Source organism: Camelus ferus, chromosome 14, assembly GCF_009834535.1.
Source record: "Camelus ferus isolate YT-003-E chromosome 14, BCGSAC_Cfer_1.0, whole genome shotgun sequence".
Taxonomy (NCBI): Eukaryota; Metazoa; Chordata; class Mammalia; order Artiodactyla; family Camelidae; genus Camelus; species Camelus ferus.
Window position 1 is genome coordinate 26,820,034 of NC_045709.1, and position 14,897 is coordinate 26,834,930.

General features: G+C 50.7%; 1 protein-coding gene and 1 non-coding gene across 2 annotated transcripts in view; both read left to right on the top strand.

The window, feature by feature from the left end:
* COL4A1 (collagen type IV alpha 1 chain) overlaps window positions 1-14,897 on the top strand; it is a 128,996-nt gene that overhangs the window by 27,592 nt on the left and 86,507 nt on the right. The window lies entirely within an intron of this gene.
* Window positions 2,888-2,959, top strand: TRNAV-AAC. Its single transcript has one exon. It is a non-coding gene; the product is annotated as a tRNA-Val (tRNA).

The following is a 14,897-nucleotide window of genomic DNA, read 5'->3' on the forward strand; positions in this document are numbered from 1 at the left end:
TGGAAAAGTTGCAAGAATGTTGAAAATAAACTCGTGAAACTTCGCAGCTCGACTCATCCGTTGTCTACGTTTGACACATTAGTGTTGTCTCTCTCTCTCCTGCTCTGAATTGTTGTTCCTGTTCCTCTCTGCTGAGCCATTTGATCCAAGTTGCAGAAGTTGCCCCCTCAGCCGCTAAACACGTCTGCCTTCTCTCCAGGGATAAGGCTGTCCTTCTACTTAAGTGTAGTCTATTTATTAAATTCGGGAAATTTAACCTGGTGCCATTCTGTAGCCAATATCCTGTCCTTTTTCAAATTTTGTCCATCAGCCATACTGCCCTTTGTTGCCCATCTCCTGTGGCCAGTGTCCCGTACAGGATGACACGTGCACTCAGCCACACTTCAATGTTTTCCTACCCACATCCCGCTCAGGGACCATGCTCCCATCAGCGTGACTCCCGGGCTGGCACGGGGACCCTGGGATTGGACCCTTGTCTTGCCTTTTGTGCGGTATGATTCAAAGTGACAGTGACAGGGCCTGCGCAGGAGCTGGCCGGGACGTGTCCGCCTGACGGCACAGAGAAGGTCATGATAGCCTCTCTCTGAGTCCTCGGGTGCTGCCTGAAGCTGCTGCTGTTGTGGACGCCGTGGCCCATCGGCCTGTCCAGTCCATCCCCATACTCTGCTGCAAAAGAGCTGAAGCGGGGAATAGCTTTCAGCGCTTTATCTGGGTGGCGATCTTTTGCTGTGTAGGATTTCCCCGGTGCTGCCGGTGCGTGACTTCATTCTTTGGGGGATGCAGTGTCCCCCTCGGTCCCTTGCTTGTGTGCACCCCGCTGGGAAGGTCACTCTTGGCGTCTGTCCTTTGAAGGTGGGTGTCTAGGGACTGTCTCAGCACCAGTGCTGGCAGGAAGGTGGGCATCCCCAGTGCAGTCCCAGCAGGCATGTCGGTTTCTGGGGTGACTCTCAGGAATCCCTGTGGAGTCTGCCGAACCTGGTGTTCACTCTAAATCTGTTTCCTGATGATGAAGGATGGTTCTGGCTGAAACTGAATTAAAGCGACTAGTTCCGCTCCCAGAACCCAAGATTGCCAGCAGGATGACATGCTGCAGGAGTTCACAAAATACATCTTTTGTTCTTCTCATTTCCTCATAGGATGTGCAGAGAGGTAGGGGCTACACACAACCTTTCCCTGATGCCCCGAAAGCCGGAGAGGGGGCTGTGTCCCCTCTGGTCGCCTTCATGAGGACCGTTGGCTGAGCTGTGCCCTGGCTGTCTCAGCGGGCTCCGCGGGCTCCCCGTGAGGCTCTTCCTCACCTGGGTGTGGGTGATCCTTAGGGGTCAGTCACCATGACCTTTGCTGAGAGCCTAGATGTTGTGTGACTTCCATGCCGATGGGATGGGGCAGGGCGTCGCAGTCTGGCTGGTGGCACTGGCTCTCCTCACCAGGCCTTTGACCCTCTTGGCATTTATGACTTACCCCAGGCCCTCGTGCCCTTGCTGGTGGACTCCGGCTGCCTGGGCTGGAGAAGGGTAGACTCCACATGGGGAAGGAAGCCAGGTTTTCTCGCGGTCCGCCCCTCCTTCTCACCTTCCCGTGATTCCCCACCTCCCTGCCTTTCATCTCACTGAACGGAAATCAGAGCAGGCTTCACTCGCTCCCAGGTGTCTTAATGTGAACTTGAAACGTTTGCAGTGTAGCTGAGAACCGAGACGGAGACGCCAAGCTCTCCGAGTCCTCTGGGGGGATGTCGGTGGGCCGGGGCATCTCCTTACTGCTGGCATTAGCTCTGCAAGGCGGGGCCGGTGGTCCTGCACGTGCTGGTTCTTTAGGGACTGACTGGGAGGGGAGGAAGAAGAGTCTATTAAAACAGAGTAGGGACAATAGGGAGAAGTGTAGAAAGGGTGCTGAGCGCATCTGGTCCGGGGCCAGCATCACGGTAGCTCTCAGCTCTACAGGACCTCGACCCCCATCAATGCCGGAGAAATGGGGGAGGGGGGAGGGGGGGAGAGGGGAGAGACAAGGCAGAGAGAGGGAGGGAATTGCATTAATATATTTGAGTCAAATCAGTCTCCTTTAACAAAAATGCATCTTTTTTTAAAATTGAAGTTACAGTTTTTATTGTCAGTTACCATGTGTCAGTTTCTGGTGTGCAGCACAATATCCCAGGCATGCATGTACACACATGTGTTCGTTTTCATATCCTAAAAATGCATCATTTTGGATTGAGAGAATTTATGGGACTGGAGTTGCAGTTTCTTGATCTAGTCAGAAAAGGGAAGCAAGAGGGTGCATCCACTGATGTGCTTACCCTTTTGCTTCCTCCCCTCCACCCCCCGGCCGCTCCTCTGCCCGTCTGAGGGGTTGCTGGGCGCTTGGTCTTGGCGGTGGGCTGCAGAGGGGTGCAGGGACAGCTGTGTTTTCAGCTCTGGGCAGAGACCCGAGCAGCCTGGGGATTTGACCCGGCTTCTCCAGGGGGTGGAACTGATGGTTCTCTGGGAGTGGCAGGCATGTCATTGAGAGCAGGGAACTCACATCTGTGGTTTGTACCTCCTTGAATGTCTAATCCCTGTCTGGCCCTCCCCAGAATGAGGATCAGCTCTGTGGGCCCGCGACCTCAGAAACTAACCCTGTCCTGTGGGACGTGCAGGTTGGGCACCAGCTCCAAGCTCAGGCTGAATCCCCGACCGGGGACAGGGTGGAGGCTGCGTTCGAGAGCTTTCTGTGGGGAAAGTCCTCTGCTCAGCGAGCGCACAGCTGCGTCACCGACGTGACTGCCAACAGCACCGGGGATGAGGGTTTTCTGAACTTGGTCTTTGGATTCAGCTTTTACAGATGTGTTGGCACCAGAAAAAACTCTGACCTACTTTTTTTTTTTTTTTTGAGAATAATAACCACTTGTGGGGAGGGTATAGCTTAGTGGTAGAGTGCATGCCTAACATGCATGAGGTCCTGGGTTCAATCCCTAGTACCTCCATTAAAAATAAATACATAAACCTAATTACCTCCCCCAAAACCCCCTAAATGAACAAGCAAAAAAAAAAGAAAAAAGCAAACAAAAACTTCAAAAAAGATATTAACCCCTCAACTGTTTAATTTTGGGTTTTCCCAGATCCACTGTTAGGAAGTTATTTTTACTTGCTCCTAACACAGATAGTCCCAACTTTTACACTTCTTTGCAGTTTGTAAAATAACCCTACGCAGTCGTGATAAGAAATGATCCGCAAAATAGTGTACCATTTAGATTATTGCCTTTGCGCTTGCGTGAAGTACACCATTGGTAATACTTCCATTATCCCACACAAGAGGCAGAATTTCATTCTTCATTCATTCCATTCATTTGAGAGAGAACATTGGTTTTCTGTTTTGATGGTGGAATACCGCAGGGCTGCCCGTTTTAATGTGGGCTCCGCAGTCAGCTGGGAGGTGGAGAGCTGGCCCTGTTCCTCCTGACGACCTGCTTTGCATTTGAGACGAGAGCGACTGGGTGGGTTTCCCACACAGCGCTCTGTTCTCCCAGCTGAACTCCAGGTTCAGACCTTGAAGAGCCGGGTCACAGATGATGGCACTCCTGGAGGTCGGAGTCTGCCCCGAATTCCCCGGAGATCTTCCACTTTCTTTGCCTGGGGGGTTTGCTCCCTGGCTTGGGCAGAGAAGGATGGACCGTGTCCTCCTTAGCTGCGTGTCCCTCAAGTGCTCTCCACTGAGTAGATGCTTTGCAGGCGGGTTTGAAGACACTCAGGCTTCAACCAGAGAAGGCTATTGGCTGGGGAGAATTTGGGTCATTTGATTAAATTCGGATTCACAATTTCGAGTGTAGAGCTCTGGCCCACTCTCTGCGGCGGGAGCTCCCTGACACTCGTGGGGTTTGGGGGGGTTGTCTGTGCTCGGAGTTGGGGGGGTTGGTGACTCTTTGCAACACTTAAAATGAAACGTTGAGTTTATAACCCAGTCCCTGACAAGAAAGGCATCATGCAGGAGACAGACTCATCGGGGGAAATCATTAGGACTGAGTGGAAAATTTGGAAGGGCAGTCGATTGGGACCGCTGGAAGTGTAGGCCCTTCACCTGGAAATTCCAGGTAGCTGATAGTAATTTGTGCGGCTCAATCAGGAGACATGTGTTTCCCCTGCAAATGCATTGTTTATGCTTTCCTCCCCATTGTGTAAACTCAGACCCCTGGGTCAAGTGCATGGAATTTCCGCTGCTTTGTACAGTAATGTGACTGTGGGCTGAGAAGCCTCTCAGAGGTTGTTGATCTCTGTGGAGTTTTGTCCAAATAAAGACTAGAATTCAGATGGGGACGCAGACACGAATTAGAGCTTGGACTCCCGGGCTTCAGCTGTGCACACGCAGGGCTCTGCCGAAAGTGCCTGCTGGTTCCGACTCACCCGAGAGACATCGCCGCGCCCGCTGGGGAGTTTGGTTAGGGCTACTTGGGAGGCGAGCCTGTTCTCAGGCCCGCCTTTTTGATGTCGTCCATCAGGACGATGGCAGCTTGCTGTAGGACGAGTGGGGGCCCAGGATGGGGCCGCGGTGTGGCTGTCAGCCCCCAGCCCCGGCTCTGCTTCGGGCAACTTCAGCACCTCCCAGGGCTTGGTGAGGATTAAATGAGAATCTGTGGCTCTGGTTCTGAAGTGCCCACAGCCCACAGTAGGTGCTCAGAAAGCACTGCTCCTCCCCCTTCCTCCTCTGATGCGGGTTCAGTGGTGCACACTCCATTCTGCTGGACTCTGGGGTACCGCCTGAGAGAAGAGCAGTGGGGTGACGTGGGTGGAGGGGAGTGTGGGCCCCCATGTCCTGGCCTCCCTCCTTTTTGCAGCCCGTCTGCCCTGTGAACCAGCCATGTGGAGGGTTTGACATGAGTGTCCATCACTCTGGAGACAGTCGCAGGTCCCCATGGTGCCTGGGCAGTGGAGAAGGCTCAGATGCTTTTTGGACCAGCGTGGAGGTCCCTGCTATGTGCTGGGCTCTGGACGAGGCTCTGGGGATGCACATGGGAAGAGATGTGTGTGTGATCAGGAGACAATGTCTGGCCAAGTGCCCAGGTGTCCCTCACGCCATCTTGCTGTGGCCAGTCACACAGGAATGGAACACAGATTTCAAACAGCATGACTCCCAGTGATGACACTCGGGCAAGTGGCCAGGTCACCTCTCCCCTGTGCAGATCCCTGAGGTGTGTCCCGATTCCCTGCGCGGCCGGTCCCCTCTGGGTAGTGGAGGCCCTTGGAACCTAGAAGCATCCGCGCTTTACTAAGAGTGATCTAAATGGAGCAATCCATCTACATTTTTTGTTTTTTTCAATCTGCATTTTGTGTCTTCCTGGTTGGCTCAGGGAATTCAAGTCTTACACAAATTTTGAGGAATTTGAGGAGACAGTTGATTTAAAGGCGAGAGTGTCCTTGGGCTGCAGAAGTCACGGAAGGATCTCTGGGGCTTTCTTCCCCTGAAAACAAGAAATGGCAGCACTTCAGAAGAACGTAGCCAGAAATAAGCAAGTGGGTCCCCAAATCTGGTTGGTGGAAAGAGAGCAGACACCCACACCTTTTTTCAGACAATCTGAAACCAGAAGCCGACAGCTGAGAACTTGACTGTCAGCTTCTAGCTGAGGCCATCCTTTCCGTGGGCACGTGGAGGGGTCTCAGTGAGCCAGGGAGGTATGTGGTGGGCACTTTGTCTCTCGTGATTGGCCTCATTCTCAGCTGGGAGCATTGCTGGTAGGACTCCGAGAAGAGATAGCGGAATTTGGGAAGAAGCTTTTTTTCCCCACGTTTTTTTCCTTACTGCGGTAAAGCACGCCTAGCATAAAATGCACCATCTCAACCGCGTGGAGCTGCGCAGCTGAGTCACCAGTACCACTGTTTCACGCTGGAACCCCACGTGCATTAAACGGGGAAAACGTGAGTAGTCTGCGTCAGCAGGAGGCAGCCACGCACACTCCGCACGCGCCTGGGGGGAGCTCAGGAAAGACGGTCTCGTCCCCTGTTCTCCTGGTGGTACTTGGTTCGTAGTAAATATGAAGAAGAAGGATGCTGGAGTTGCAGAAGTTAGGGGCCCGTCCTTGGTCGGGGGAGGTGGTTCCTGGCAGTCCCATGGGATGCAGGCTTGGAGGAGGAGGGTGGCTCCTGGCTTCAGAGCTCAGGATGGAGATTTCAGGTTGGGTTGCATGGTGACCCGGTCACAAGGGCAGCAGCATTCAGAGTGACTGGACACCGCTGTCTGCCTCACACACCTGAAAAAAGGAGCCGCCTGGGAATGTGACACTTTGGTCGATGGCCCTACCTGCGTGGTGTTTGCCAGTTGACAGTCACGGACCTCTGGTTTCTGGGGCCATTACGTTAACTTCATTCAACTCAAATGGCTGATTTGTTTTGCTTTAAAATGAACACGATCAACTTTTGCTTTCACTTTTTTTTATGAACCCAAAAATATGAAAATGGTTCACAGACGGTCACCCCGTGAGCTTTTCCTCTGCTAGGCCCGTTTCCTGTCTAGTCAACAGAGTAAAACACAGGAGGAAAGATGGACAGATTTGATCCTACAGCTCGACAGGCTAAAATAAGATTTCCCATCACGTGCTCTGCTCCACCTAGATTTTGTAGACAAGCCTTTTAAAAAAAAAAAAGCATTATTGTTGGTGGAATGCTTTCAAGCAGTTTGTTTAGATTTGCATGAAGTTTAGGGGAAACATGTCATGTCAGACGAGAGAGTGAATGTCAGTCGGTCGCCAATGGAACCACCTAATTAGGGCCAGCGAGCTGAGGACAATACAAACGGTCAAGGCTGGACAGATGCAGGAGGTGGAGGAGATGATGATTTGTCGGAAGGAAAACAAGATCTGGAGCATATGGCCTTCAAAAGGTACAGCACACGAATGACCAGGGTGGAGAGACCCAACTATGTGTGGTTCGGAAAGAGGCGTGAAGTGTGCATGTCTCAGGACAGGCTGCGGAGGCCGCCTGGCTCGCTCCAGGGGTGGCGGGACCCACCCGGGCCCGGGGGAGTCTGGGGTGCCCAGATGCCAGACCGTGGATTTCGACGTGTTGTCGTGCCAGGCTCTGGGTGGCTCAGGGTTGCCGGTTACTGTGAACCAATACGTTGGTTGATAGATCAAAGCTGCGTGTATCCTACGTGCATTTTCCATTTTTCATGCTATGAAATGCAATTAAAAGCATCTACCTTCAAAACTATCCCGAACGTAACATAATCTTTACTTTCTCAAAGATACTTAATGCTTGAAGGATTTAAAAAATACGTATTTTGGAAACCACAGTGTATTAGCTTTCTTTGTGTGGTAAGATAATCAGAAGCTCTGGTTGAACTAAAATTGAAATCTGTGACTGGAAAGCAAGTATTATTTACTAACTTATTGATTAATTTATCATTCACATCAACTGTAATTCCAGACTGTATTTTTAATAGAGAGAAGGCACGTGGCTGGAGTAAACAGATTGAAGCATATTTCAAGATTCAAAGCATGTATCACTGTCTAAATTAATCTGGAGTCTGGGTATTTTGGGATACTAGTAAAAAAGTGTTGAGGTATCCACTCACTGTTACAACAGCCAGTCTTGTGTTTCACATGCTTGATGGTGAATTCATGATGTAGACGAGTAATTGTGCAGACGGGATAAATTTCACCTTGGAAGAGACACAGCCCAAACCGTGATTCACTTGTTCTCAGTCTGTTTCAGGACAGGTGTTGCAAGGTGGGGAAAGGAATTTTCAGGTTGTAGCATTCTGTCTCTCCAAAGCACACTTTATCCAGGTATTTAGGACTGAACTGTTATAAGGTCACAATGCATCTGGTGCATTTCAATCACACACCTTTTGATTTATGTAACCATTGTGACAAGGGATGTGCTTCCGTGAGTGTCCAGCTGTAAAGGCTTTTTCCCGTGAGCTCTGAGACCTCCCTCATCCTCAGTTGTTGTGTCACAGGACCTAACGCATCACAGGCAGGCAATCGATCCTAATTAAGTAGGTGAAAACCCTTACATTTATTCTCTGAGTAGCCTGATCCAAACGATAACTCAGTTTCTTTAATGGCAGAGACAACTGGACTTGCCTGATTTCAAAACAAGTGTATTTCCAAGTCGAGAGTTCTGTAGAAATACACTGTGAATTAATGTAAAGAAAAGCGAGTCTGGGGTTTAAACAGTTTCGCCATCATGAAGGAGTATATTCACGTATATGCGCTCACTGACACAGAGACAGTGATGTCTACTATCTTTTGTGAAAGTAAGTTCAGTGGCAACCCCTGGGCTTCTGTTAGAAACGACCACACGCTAAACACATGGTTGTCTTGGAGCTTGTGATTCACATATTGAGTGGGATGCTGCTGACTCTTAACAAGAGATGATTTACAGCTCAGAGCCCCCTTGTTGATTCTGGAGAGTGGTGAGCGTGGACCCACACAAGGGGTTAGCGCTGGAATCCGGCAACTAGAAATAAGTAGAGACAAAGGCAGCCCAGAAGAATTGAGTCATCACCTGGCACTGTGTCTACAAATCATAAAGTGAATTGGAGGAGGAGGTCATTTTGGAGGTCAAATCAGGTATCTTGACGCAACGAAAAACGTACATTGATGCCACCCACTGTGGTTCTACTTTGTAAAGAGGGGAGAGGTGACCCCGTTGCCAGCTGTCGTGAGTTCGGCTGATTCCGTCACTGCGTTTTAATCCCTTAGGGACTTTACGTTTTAGGTCTTGTTGGGCGAGGCTCTCCTTTGAAAGGCTTTATCGGCTTTGGACTCATTCCTAGTAGCGTCTTCCCAGGGCTGGCCCGGCCCGCCGCGTCCGGCCCGTCTGCCCCGTGTTCCCCGGGCGCTGCGTCCTCTCTTTCGGTTCATTTGCTTTTGCTGTGGTTAGTTTCCCCTCTTGAAAAATGCCAGGTTTCCTCAAATGCGGAAATGAGGATGGACTGTTCTGGAAAAGAACCTCTACTTAGAAATTTACAGAGAAATTTGAGCTCTAGAGTTGGAGGTTTAGAGCGAAGACGCTAACGTTTTTCAGAGAGAGAGAATCCGCTGCCTTGCAGCCCATGCAGATTTTCATCAAAATGTGGGACTGCACTTAGTGACAGCTCAGGTGTGGCTCTGCTTCCCAGCAGGGTGAGCCTCACCAGAAGGTGGTCGCTCTGACTCGTGCCACCGTCCAGTCCGCCCGGACTCAACACAGATTCTCCTTTTTGACCGTCACTGTAAGTGGTGGCCAGAGATTTTCTAGGTGTTTCTAGATGTTAGCACTTGGCCATTAGGAACCATATTTTAATCTTGTAATAACCTTTAGTGGAAAAAATACGAAGACGAATACCTGTATGTGTATGCGTGACTGGGACGTTGTGCTGGACGCCAGAGATTGACACATTGTAACTGACTGTACTTCAGTTAAAAAAAAAGGGAAAAAAAAAGAAACCATATTTTAATTTCCACAGATCTCCTAAAAAACTCTCCACACTAGGGAATGGGGAAGTAAGTATTTGATGAATGTAAGTGAAAAATGCAGAAATCAGGGTTATTTGTGTATCATTCAAATTGAAGGGCCAAGAAATGGAATGAGCGATATTTTTCCTATTTTATTTATTTCATATTTATTTTTATAATAAATCACAGATGGCTTAAGCCTACTAAATTAAAAAAAAGTCTCTTGGAAAAGATAAGATTTTCTGAAGCTGTAACACATTTTGATGGGTATTTGTCAGTGGATTGGACCATTTGGTCTCAGTGGTTCCTGGTAAGCTGAAGGGCTGGTTTCTTAAGTGTTGGGAGCAGGGCCCTGCTCGGGGTAGGATGGGGCCCGTGGTTTGGAAACGATGCCTCTGCGCCCGCTAACCACGTGCCGCTGACCCCGGAGCCTCACAAGAACCTCAGAGGTGTCTCCTGGCGCCTCTCACGCCCGCAGTGTAAATACCAGAGTGTGTCATTGAGAAGCCACCACTTCCACCAGCAAACTCAGCTTCCTTCTGTGGTTTACCCCATTTTTTTCCTCCTTTTTTTTAAACTGAAGTGTAGTTGATTTACAGTGCTGTGTTAGTTTCCCGTGCCCAGCACAGTGATTCAACTGTACACAGACATTCCTCTTCATACTCTTTTTCATAGCAGGTTATTACGAGATACTGAGTACAGGTCCCTGTGCTGCACAGGAGGACCTTGCTGTCTGTCTCTTCTCTGCACAGCAGTGTGCATCTGCAAATCCCAGACTCCCGACTGAGCCCTCCCTACTTCCTTTCTCCCTGGTAACCACAGGTTTGTTTTCTATGTCTGTGAGTCTGTCTGTGTTTTGTAAATAAGTTCATTTGTCTCATTTTTTTAGATTCCACATGTAAGTGATACCATGTGGTATTTTTCGTCCTCTTTCCGACCTGCTTCACGTAGTACAGCAACCTCCAGGTCCATCCGTGTCGCGGCCCCATTTCCCTTCTTTTACTGTAAGTGTCAGGTATTCATTATCCCGCAGAGTTTATCACGTGGAATTTCTGTTGACATTCTGTTTGAGTTTTCAGGCCTGATTGTAAAGATACAATTGAAGTAGTGTTATCCTTGGGGAGTGATGCTTCCAGGAGAGAGCCCTCTGGGCCTGGAGATCTGTGCTGCAGTGGTTGAGAGTCTGTCATTTATAAGGCGTGTACATCCTCGCGTTTATTTTTGTTAAGTGGCTTTACGGATGGGTCTGGTACTTGAGACTGAGCAGAGTTATGGAGATTACACTTTGGCTTCGTTCTGGCTGGCTGGGATGAGTCTAGACATGAATACTCTTCCTCAAACACGTCCCCTGTGGGACCAGAGAGGTGAGCAGCTCTAATTCAGCAGTGAATTCACTGATGTTATATTCTCTGTGTGACGTGCTGTGTGTTTACACTCCATCCTACAAGAAGGAACATCCATTTTTCTATCCTTGTGCCTGAAGCACAGCTTCCCTGTCCTGGGGTGGGATGTCAGTTGCCTCAGAGGGGCCCGTGGACCTGCTGTGGGGTGGCCGGATCCGCGCTCCCCGCCGCACCAGCCAAGGCTCCTGGGCTCCGCCCTCCGCAGATTTCTCAGCATCCTCTCCCTGCTCTGAGTTTGGCTCCCCCTGCTCCCTCCTTCTGGCATGTCTGCCATCATGGGCTCGGGGGTCACACCCATGGTTCAGGCTCCTTCCTCCCTGGGTGCCCCCCTTCTTCCTCCATCACCCCTTTCTCAGGGTGTTCCAGCCCGTCCCAATGACATTTCCTTCTCGAGCATCTTGTGTTTTCACAGCAGTGGTCACAGCCCTCTTTCCCAAGTCGTTTAGTTTTATGTGCGTTTTCCTCCGTCTAGACTAGAATACACTTGAAGGAAGGAAACCGTGCCTCGTTCACCACCTCTGACGTCACCTGGAACAATACGTGAACGTCAGGCAAGTTTATTGTCGTGTCACCAGCTCTGGCAGGACAGTTCCCGGGGGAGGGGGTGGGGTGACCGGCTGAAATGAAGCTTGGGGGGGTCTGTATTGCTTCTTGGGCAAGGATTTACGTTACTTCCTGCATCAGTGAATATGATCATGAGTTATATGAGGTTTGATCAAAAAAGGAGAATCTGAGATGTGCTGTTTGACAAATAAAAGATCTTTACATCAGGGCTGTAGGATTCACAGTAGAATTACCAGCTAAGAAAGTGAAAACCTGCTTTTTTCCCACCGAAAAATACAACATGTCGCGTTCTTTCCTTCCCTCCCCTCCCTTCCCTGCCCTCCCTCCAGTTTCCCATTATTACTAATGGGAAAATCACCGACTCTCCCATCACACCTGCCAACCTAAAGGTTGAGAATTAAGTTTTTATTCAGGGACCTTACTGAGAACTAGAGCCGGGAGACAGCCTCTCAGGTCGCTCTGCGGGCCTGTCCCAAGGAGGTAAGGGAGGAGCCGGGATACACAGGAGTTTTTGTTTGGGGGGAAAAGACACTTAGGCATCAAGACATCAAAAGAGTACAGCTAATCACAAAAAACAGACACCTCGTATTAATGATTTTAGTGCTTTTCTATGTGTGGGAAGATGCAGAGTCTGGGCTCATTGGAATCATTCCTCTGATGTGCATCTTAACTCTCTAGGGCGCGCACCCTGTTCTCCATCCTGAATCCTCTCCAGGTGCCCTGTGGGTGGGGGAGCATGTTGGCTACAGTGGCTGAAGCTTTCATGGCTGCAGCATCCTTTGTTTACTGAAACGGCAGGCATTTCGTCCACACACCCACTGGAAATCCCTTCCTCTTCTGCATTTAACACAGGTCATCCCTGCTCTGTTTTCTCCATCGCTTGAACCCTGCTGGCTGCTCCCGAGGTTCAGCCCTGTTCCCTCCTGCCACAGCTCCCTCGTGGGTCTCCCAACTCCCGCTCCCTCCTCTCTCTGATCTCCTTCACACAGTGGACTCTCATTGCTAAAATGCAGAGAAAGGGACCTGTCTCCCTCATTCAGAACTTCTAAATGCTCCAGATGCTGTCCTGTTGGAAAGAAATCAGTTTGGCTTCCGTTCAAGGTCCGCACGGCCTGCGTTCTTCCAGCTTCTGTAAGGGGACTTTCTCCAACACCCTCACCTGACTCTCCTGTCTTGGCCCTTCTCCATGGGCATAAACTTTCCCCTCTCAGAAGAGGTCCATACCGTGTGCTTGGTCACCTTCCTGCCTTAGGGTTCGTCCTGCAGGGCTCAGGGCTCTTCTGTTAGTGGTGAGCTCCCTGAAGGTACCTGTCACCCTGTTGTTCTCCCAAGGACAGGGACAGTGCCCCACGCAGCGGACGTGCTCATTAAATCCTTACGGAGAGAGGGAGTCACAGCCCGACAGCCAGTGCGCCCGGCCGCCGCCCGCCCCGCAGTCCCACGGACAAGAAGCACTTACTGCCCGCTTTCTAGAAGAGGAACATATCCTGTTAGGATGGGAGAGAGAGAGCGTGGGGCGGGGGCGGGGGCGGTCCTGGAACCTGGGTCATGTTCCAGCCCTAGACTGCAGGAGGCCGGGGACTTCTGTAACCTGGGGAGAAGTCAGCAAGGATTTATTATATTTAATTGTTTCAGTTGGTAATCCTGTTACCCCTGGTTTAATTAAACTGTTTGAGTCTCCTGTTGGTCATACTTGTAGTATTTCCTTCGTCGCTTAGGCTTCTTCTGTTTCCATTTTTAGTATGTTACAAACTGTAGGGTCCTGAAAGGATCAGGCAGTGGGACACAATAGGATAAACAGAAAATTGACCCCACTTTTGAAAACCCAGAGTAAAGCCATCTTCACACCTGGGGGCTTGTCACCGGTCACTTCCCGAGAGCAAGTGGAGCCTTCAAGGTGTCTTTTTAAAGATAGTCAATATACAGGGAGGGGACAGCTCAGTGGTAGAGTGTGCACTTAGCATGCACAAGGTCCTGGGTTCAATCCCCAGTACCTCCATTAAAATACATGAACCTAATCACCTCTCTCCCGAAAATAAAATATAGTCACTATCTTACAGTGACTTCTAATGGAAAAGAATATGAAAATGAATCTACGTGTGTGTATGTGTGACTGAAACATGATGCTGTGCACCAGAAATGCACACAATGTAAATGACTATGCTTCAGTTAAATAAAACCCTAAAACACACACACACACACACACACACACACACACACACACACAACGTAGTCTGGTTGATGGGAAAGCTCCTCGGCGCACACCGCCGCTGACAGCTGTCTGGGAGATGTACGCAGTCCAGCCGTGACAGACCAGACCGCCCGCGATTCCTCACTTGCAGTGCACTTCCTGGGTCCCAGAGGGAGACGTGTCAGAAGCTCACTAGCTGTTCTTCTGACTTACCTTGTAGACCTGGTGGGGAGGTCTTCTGAAGCTGTGATGCAGACGAGGCCTCGGAGTGGGGTCAGAAGCACTGCAGCCATTCTTAAAGGGCAGGGGGCCATCTCTAATTCCTTTCTTGACTCCTTGCATCTTTGCAACAGTATTTTTAAGATAATGTGTTGACATGATGTTGCTAAGACCATGAAACAAGTATGTTAAAAGAGACGTGTGAATGTGGGATTCACGTACGGGGTGAGAACCAGAGAGTCTCAGTGAAGGAGGTCAAAGGGGGAGACTCTGATAAGTTTTGCACCAAAACCGAGTGGGTCACGGCCTCGGGGTGCCCTGCCTCCCCCCAACCCCGCCTGGCCCTTTCCTTCCCTCCTGCCCCTTCCTCCCACCCCTCCCTTCCTTCTCTCCCGTCTCAGCCCTTTAAAGCAGTCTGACACAGGGCATGTCTCCTACTCCAAGTGGGTTTAGTAATACTGAAGGGCGTGCAGAAGGTGCATTGGACTGCTGTTTCAAAACGGAACTTAGAGATTCTGTGGGCAATACATGCAGCCTCAGAATTCACCCCCCCCCCGTCTGTCTCAGGGACTAGCTCTTACCCCACCCTCCCACCTGGCACCCGCGCCCGCCTCCCAGCGGCTCCCGCCGGCCCTCCCTCATCCTGCCTCTCTCTTCGAGGGCACACCTCCGTGGCCACTTCCCTTTCTAAGATGCTTCTTGGCTCTGCCCTCTGACCACGTGTCCTCCGTCCCCACCCCCACCCCCACCCCAGCGCCCTGTGCCCTCTCACTGGGCTTGGTCTCCTTTGCCTCTCTCTTCACTGCAAAGCCCCCGCCCCATGTCCACCTTCTCTGCTGGGCCAGTGCCCTCCTCTCTCACTCCAGCAGGACCACCTCTTGGCTCCCTGCGTCCCTCAGATGGGGTGTAGGCTCCTCCCCAGGGGGTCTGTGGGGCTCTGCTCACCGTCCCATGAGATGCCCTGTATCGCCATTTCTCACTTTTCCGTCCCGCTGGCCAGCGCGCTCAGCTGTGCGTTCTTAGCGTCACGGCGGGTGGGGGGGTGCCAGCCCTGTACCAGGTGCGCGATAGATGCCCAAAGCTTGTCACCTATCAGGTGACAGATGAGCACTTG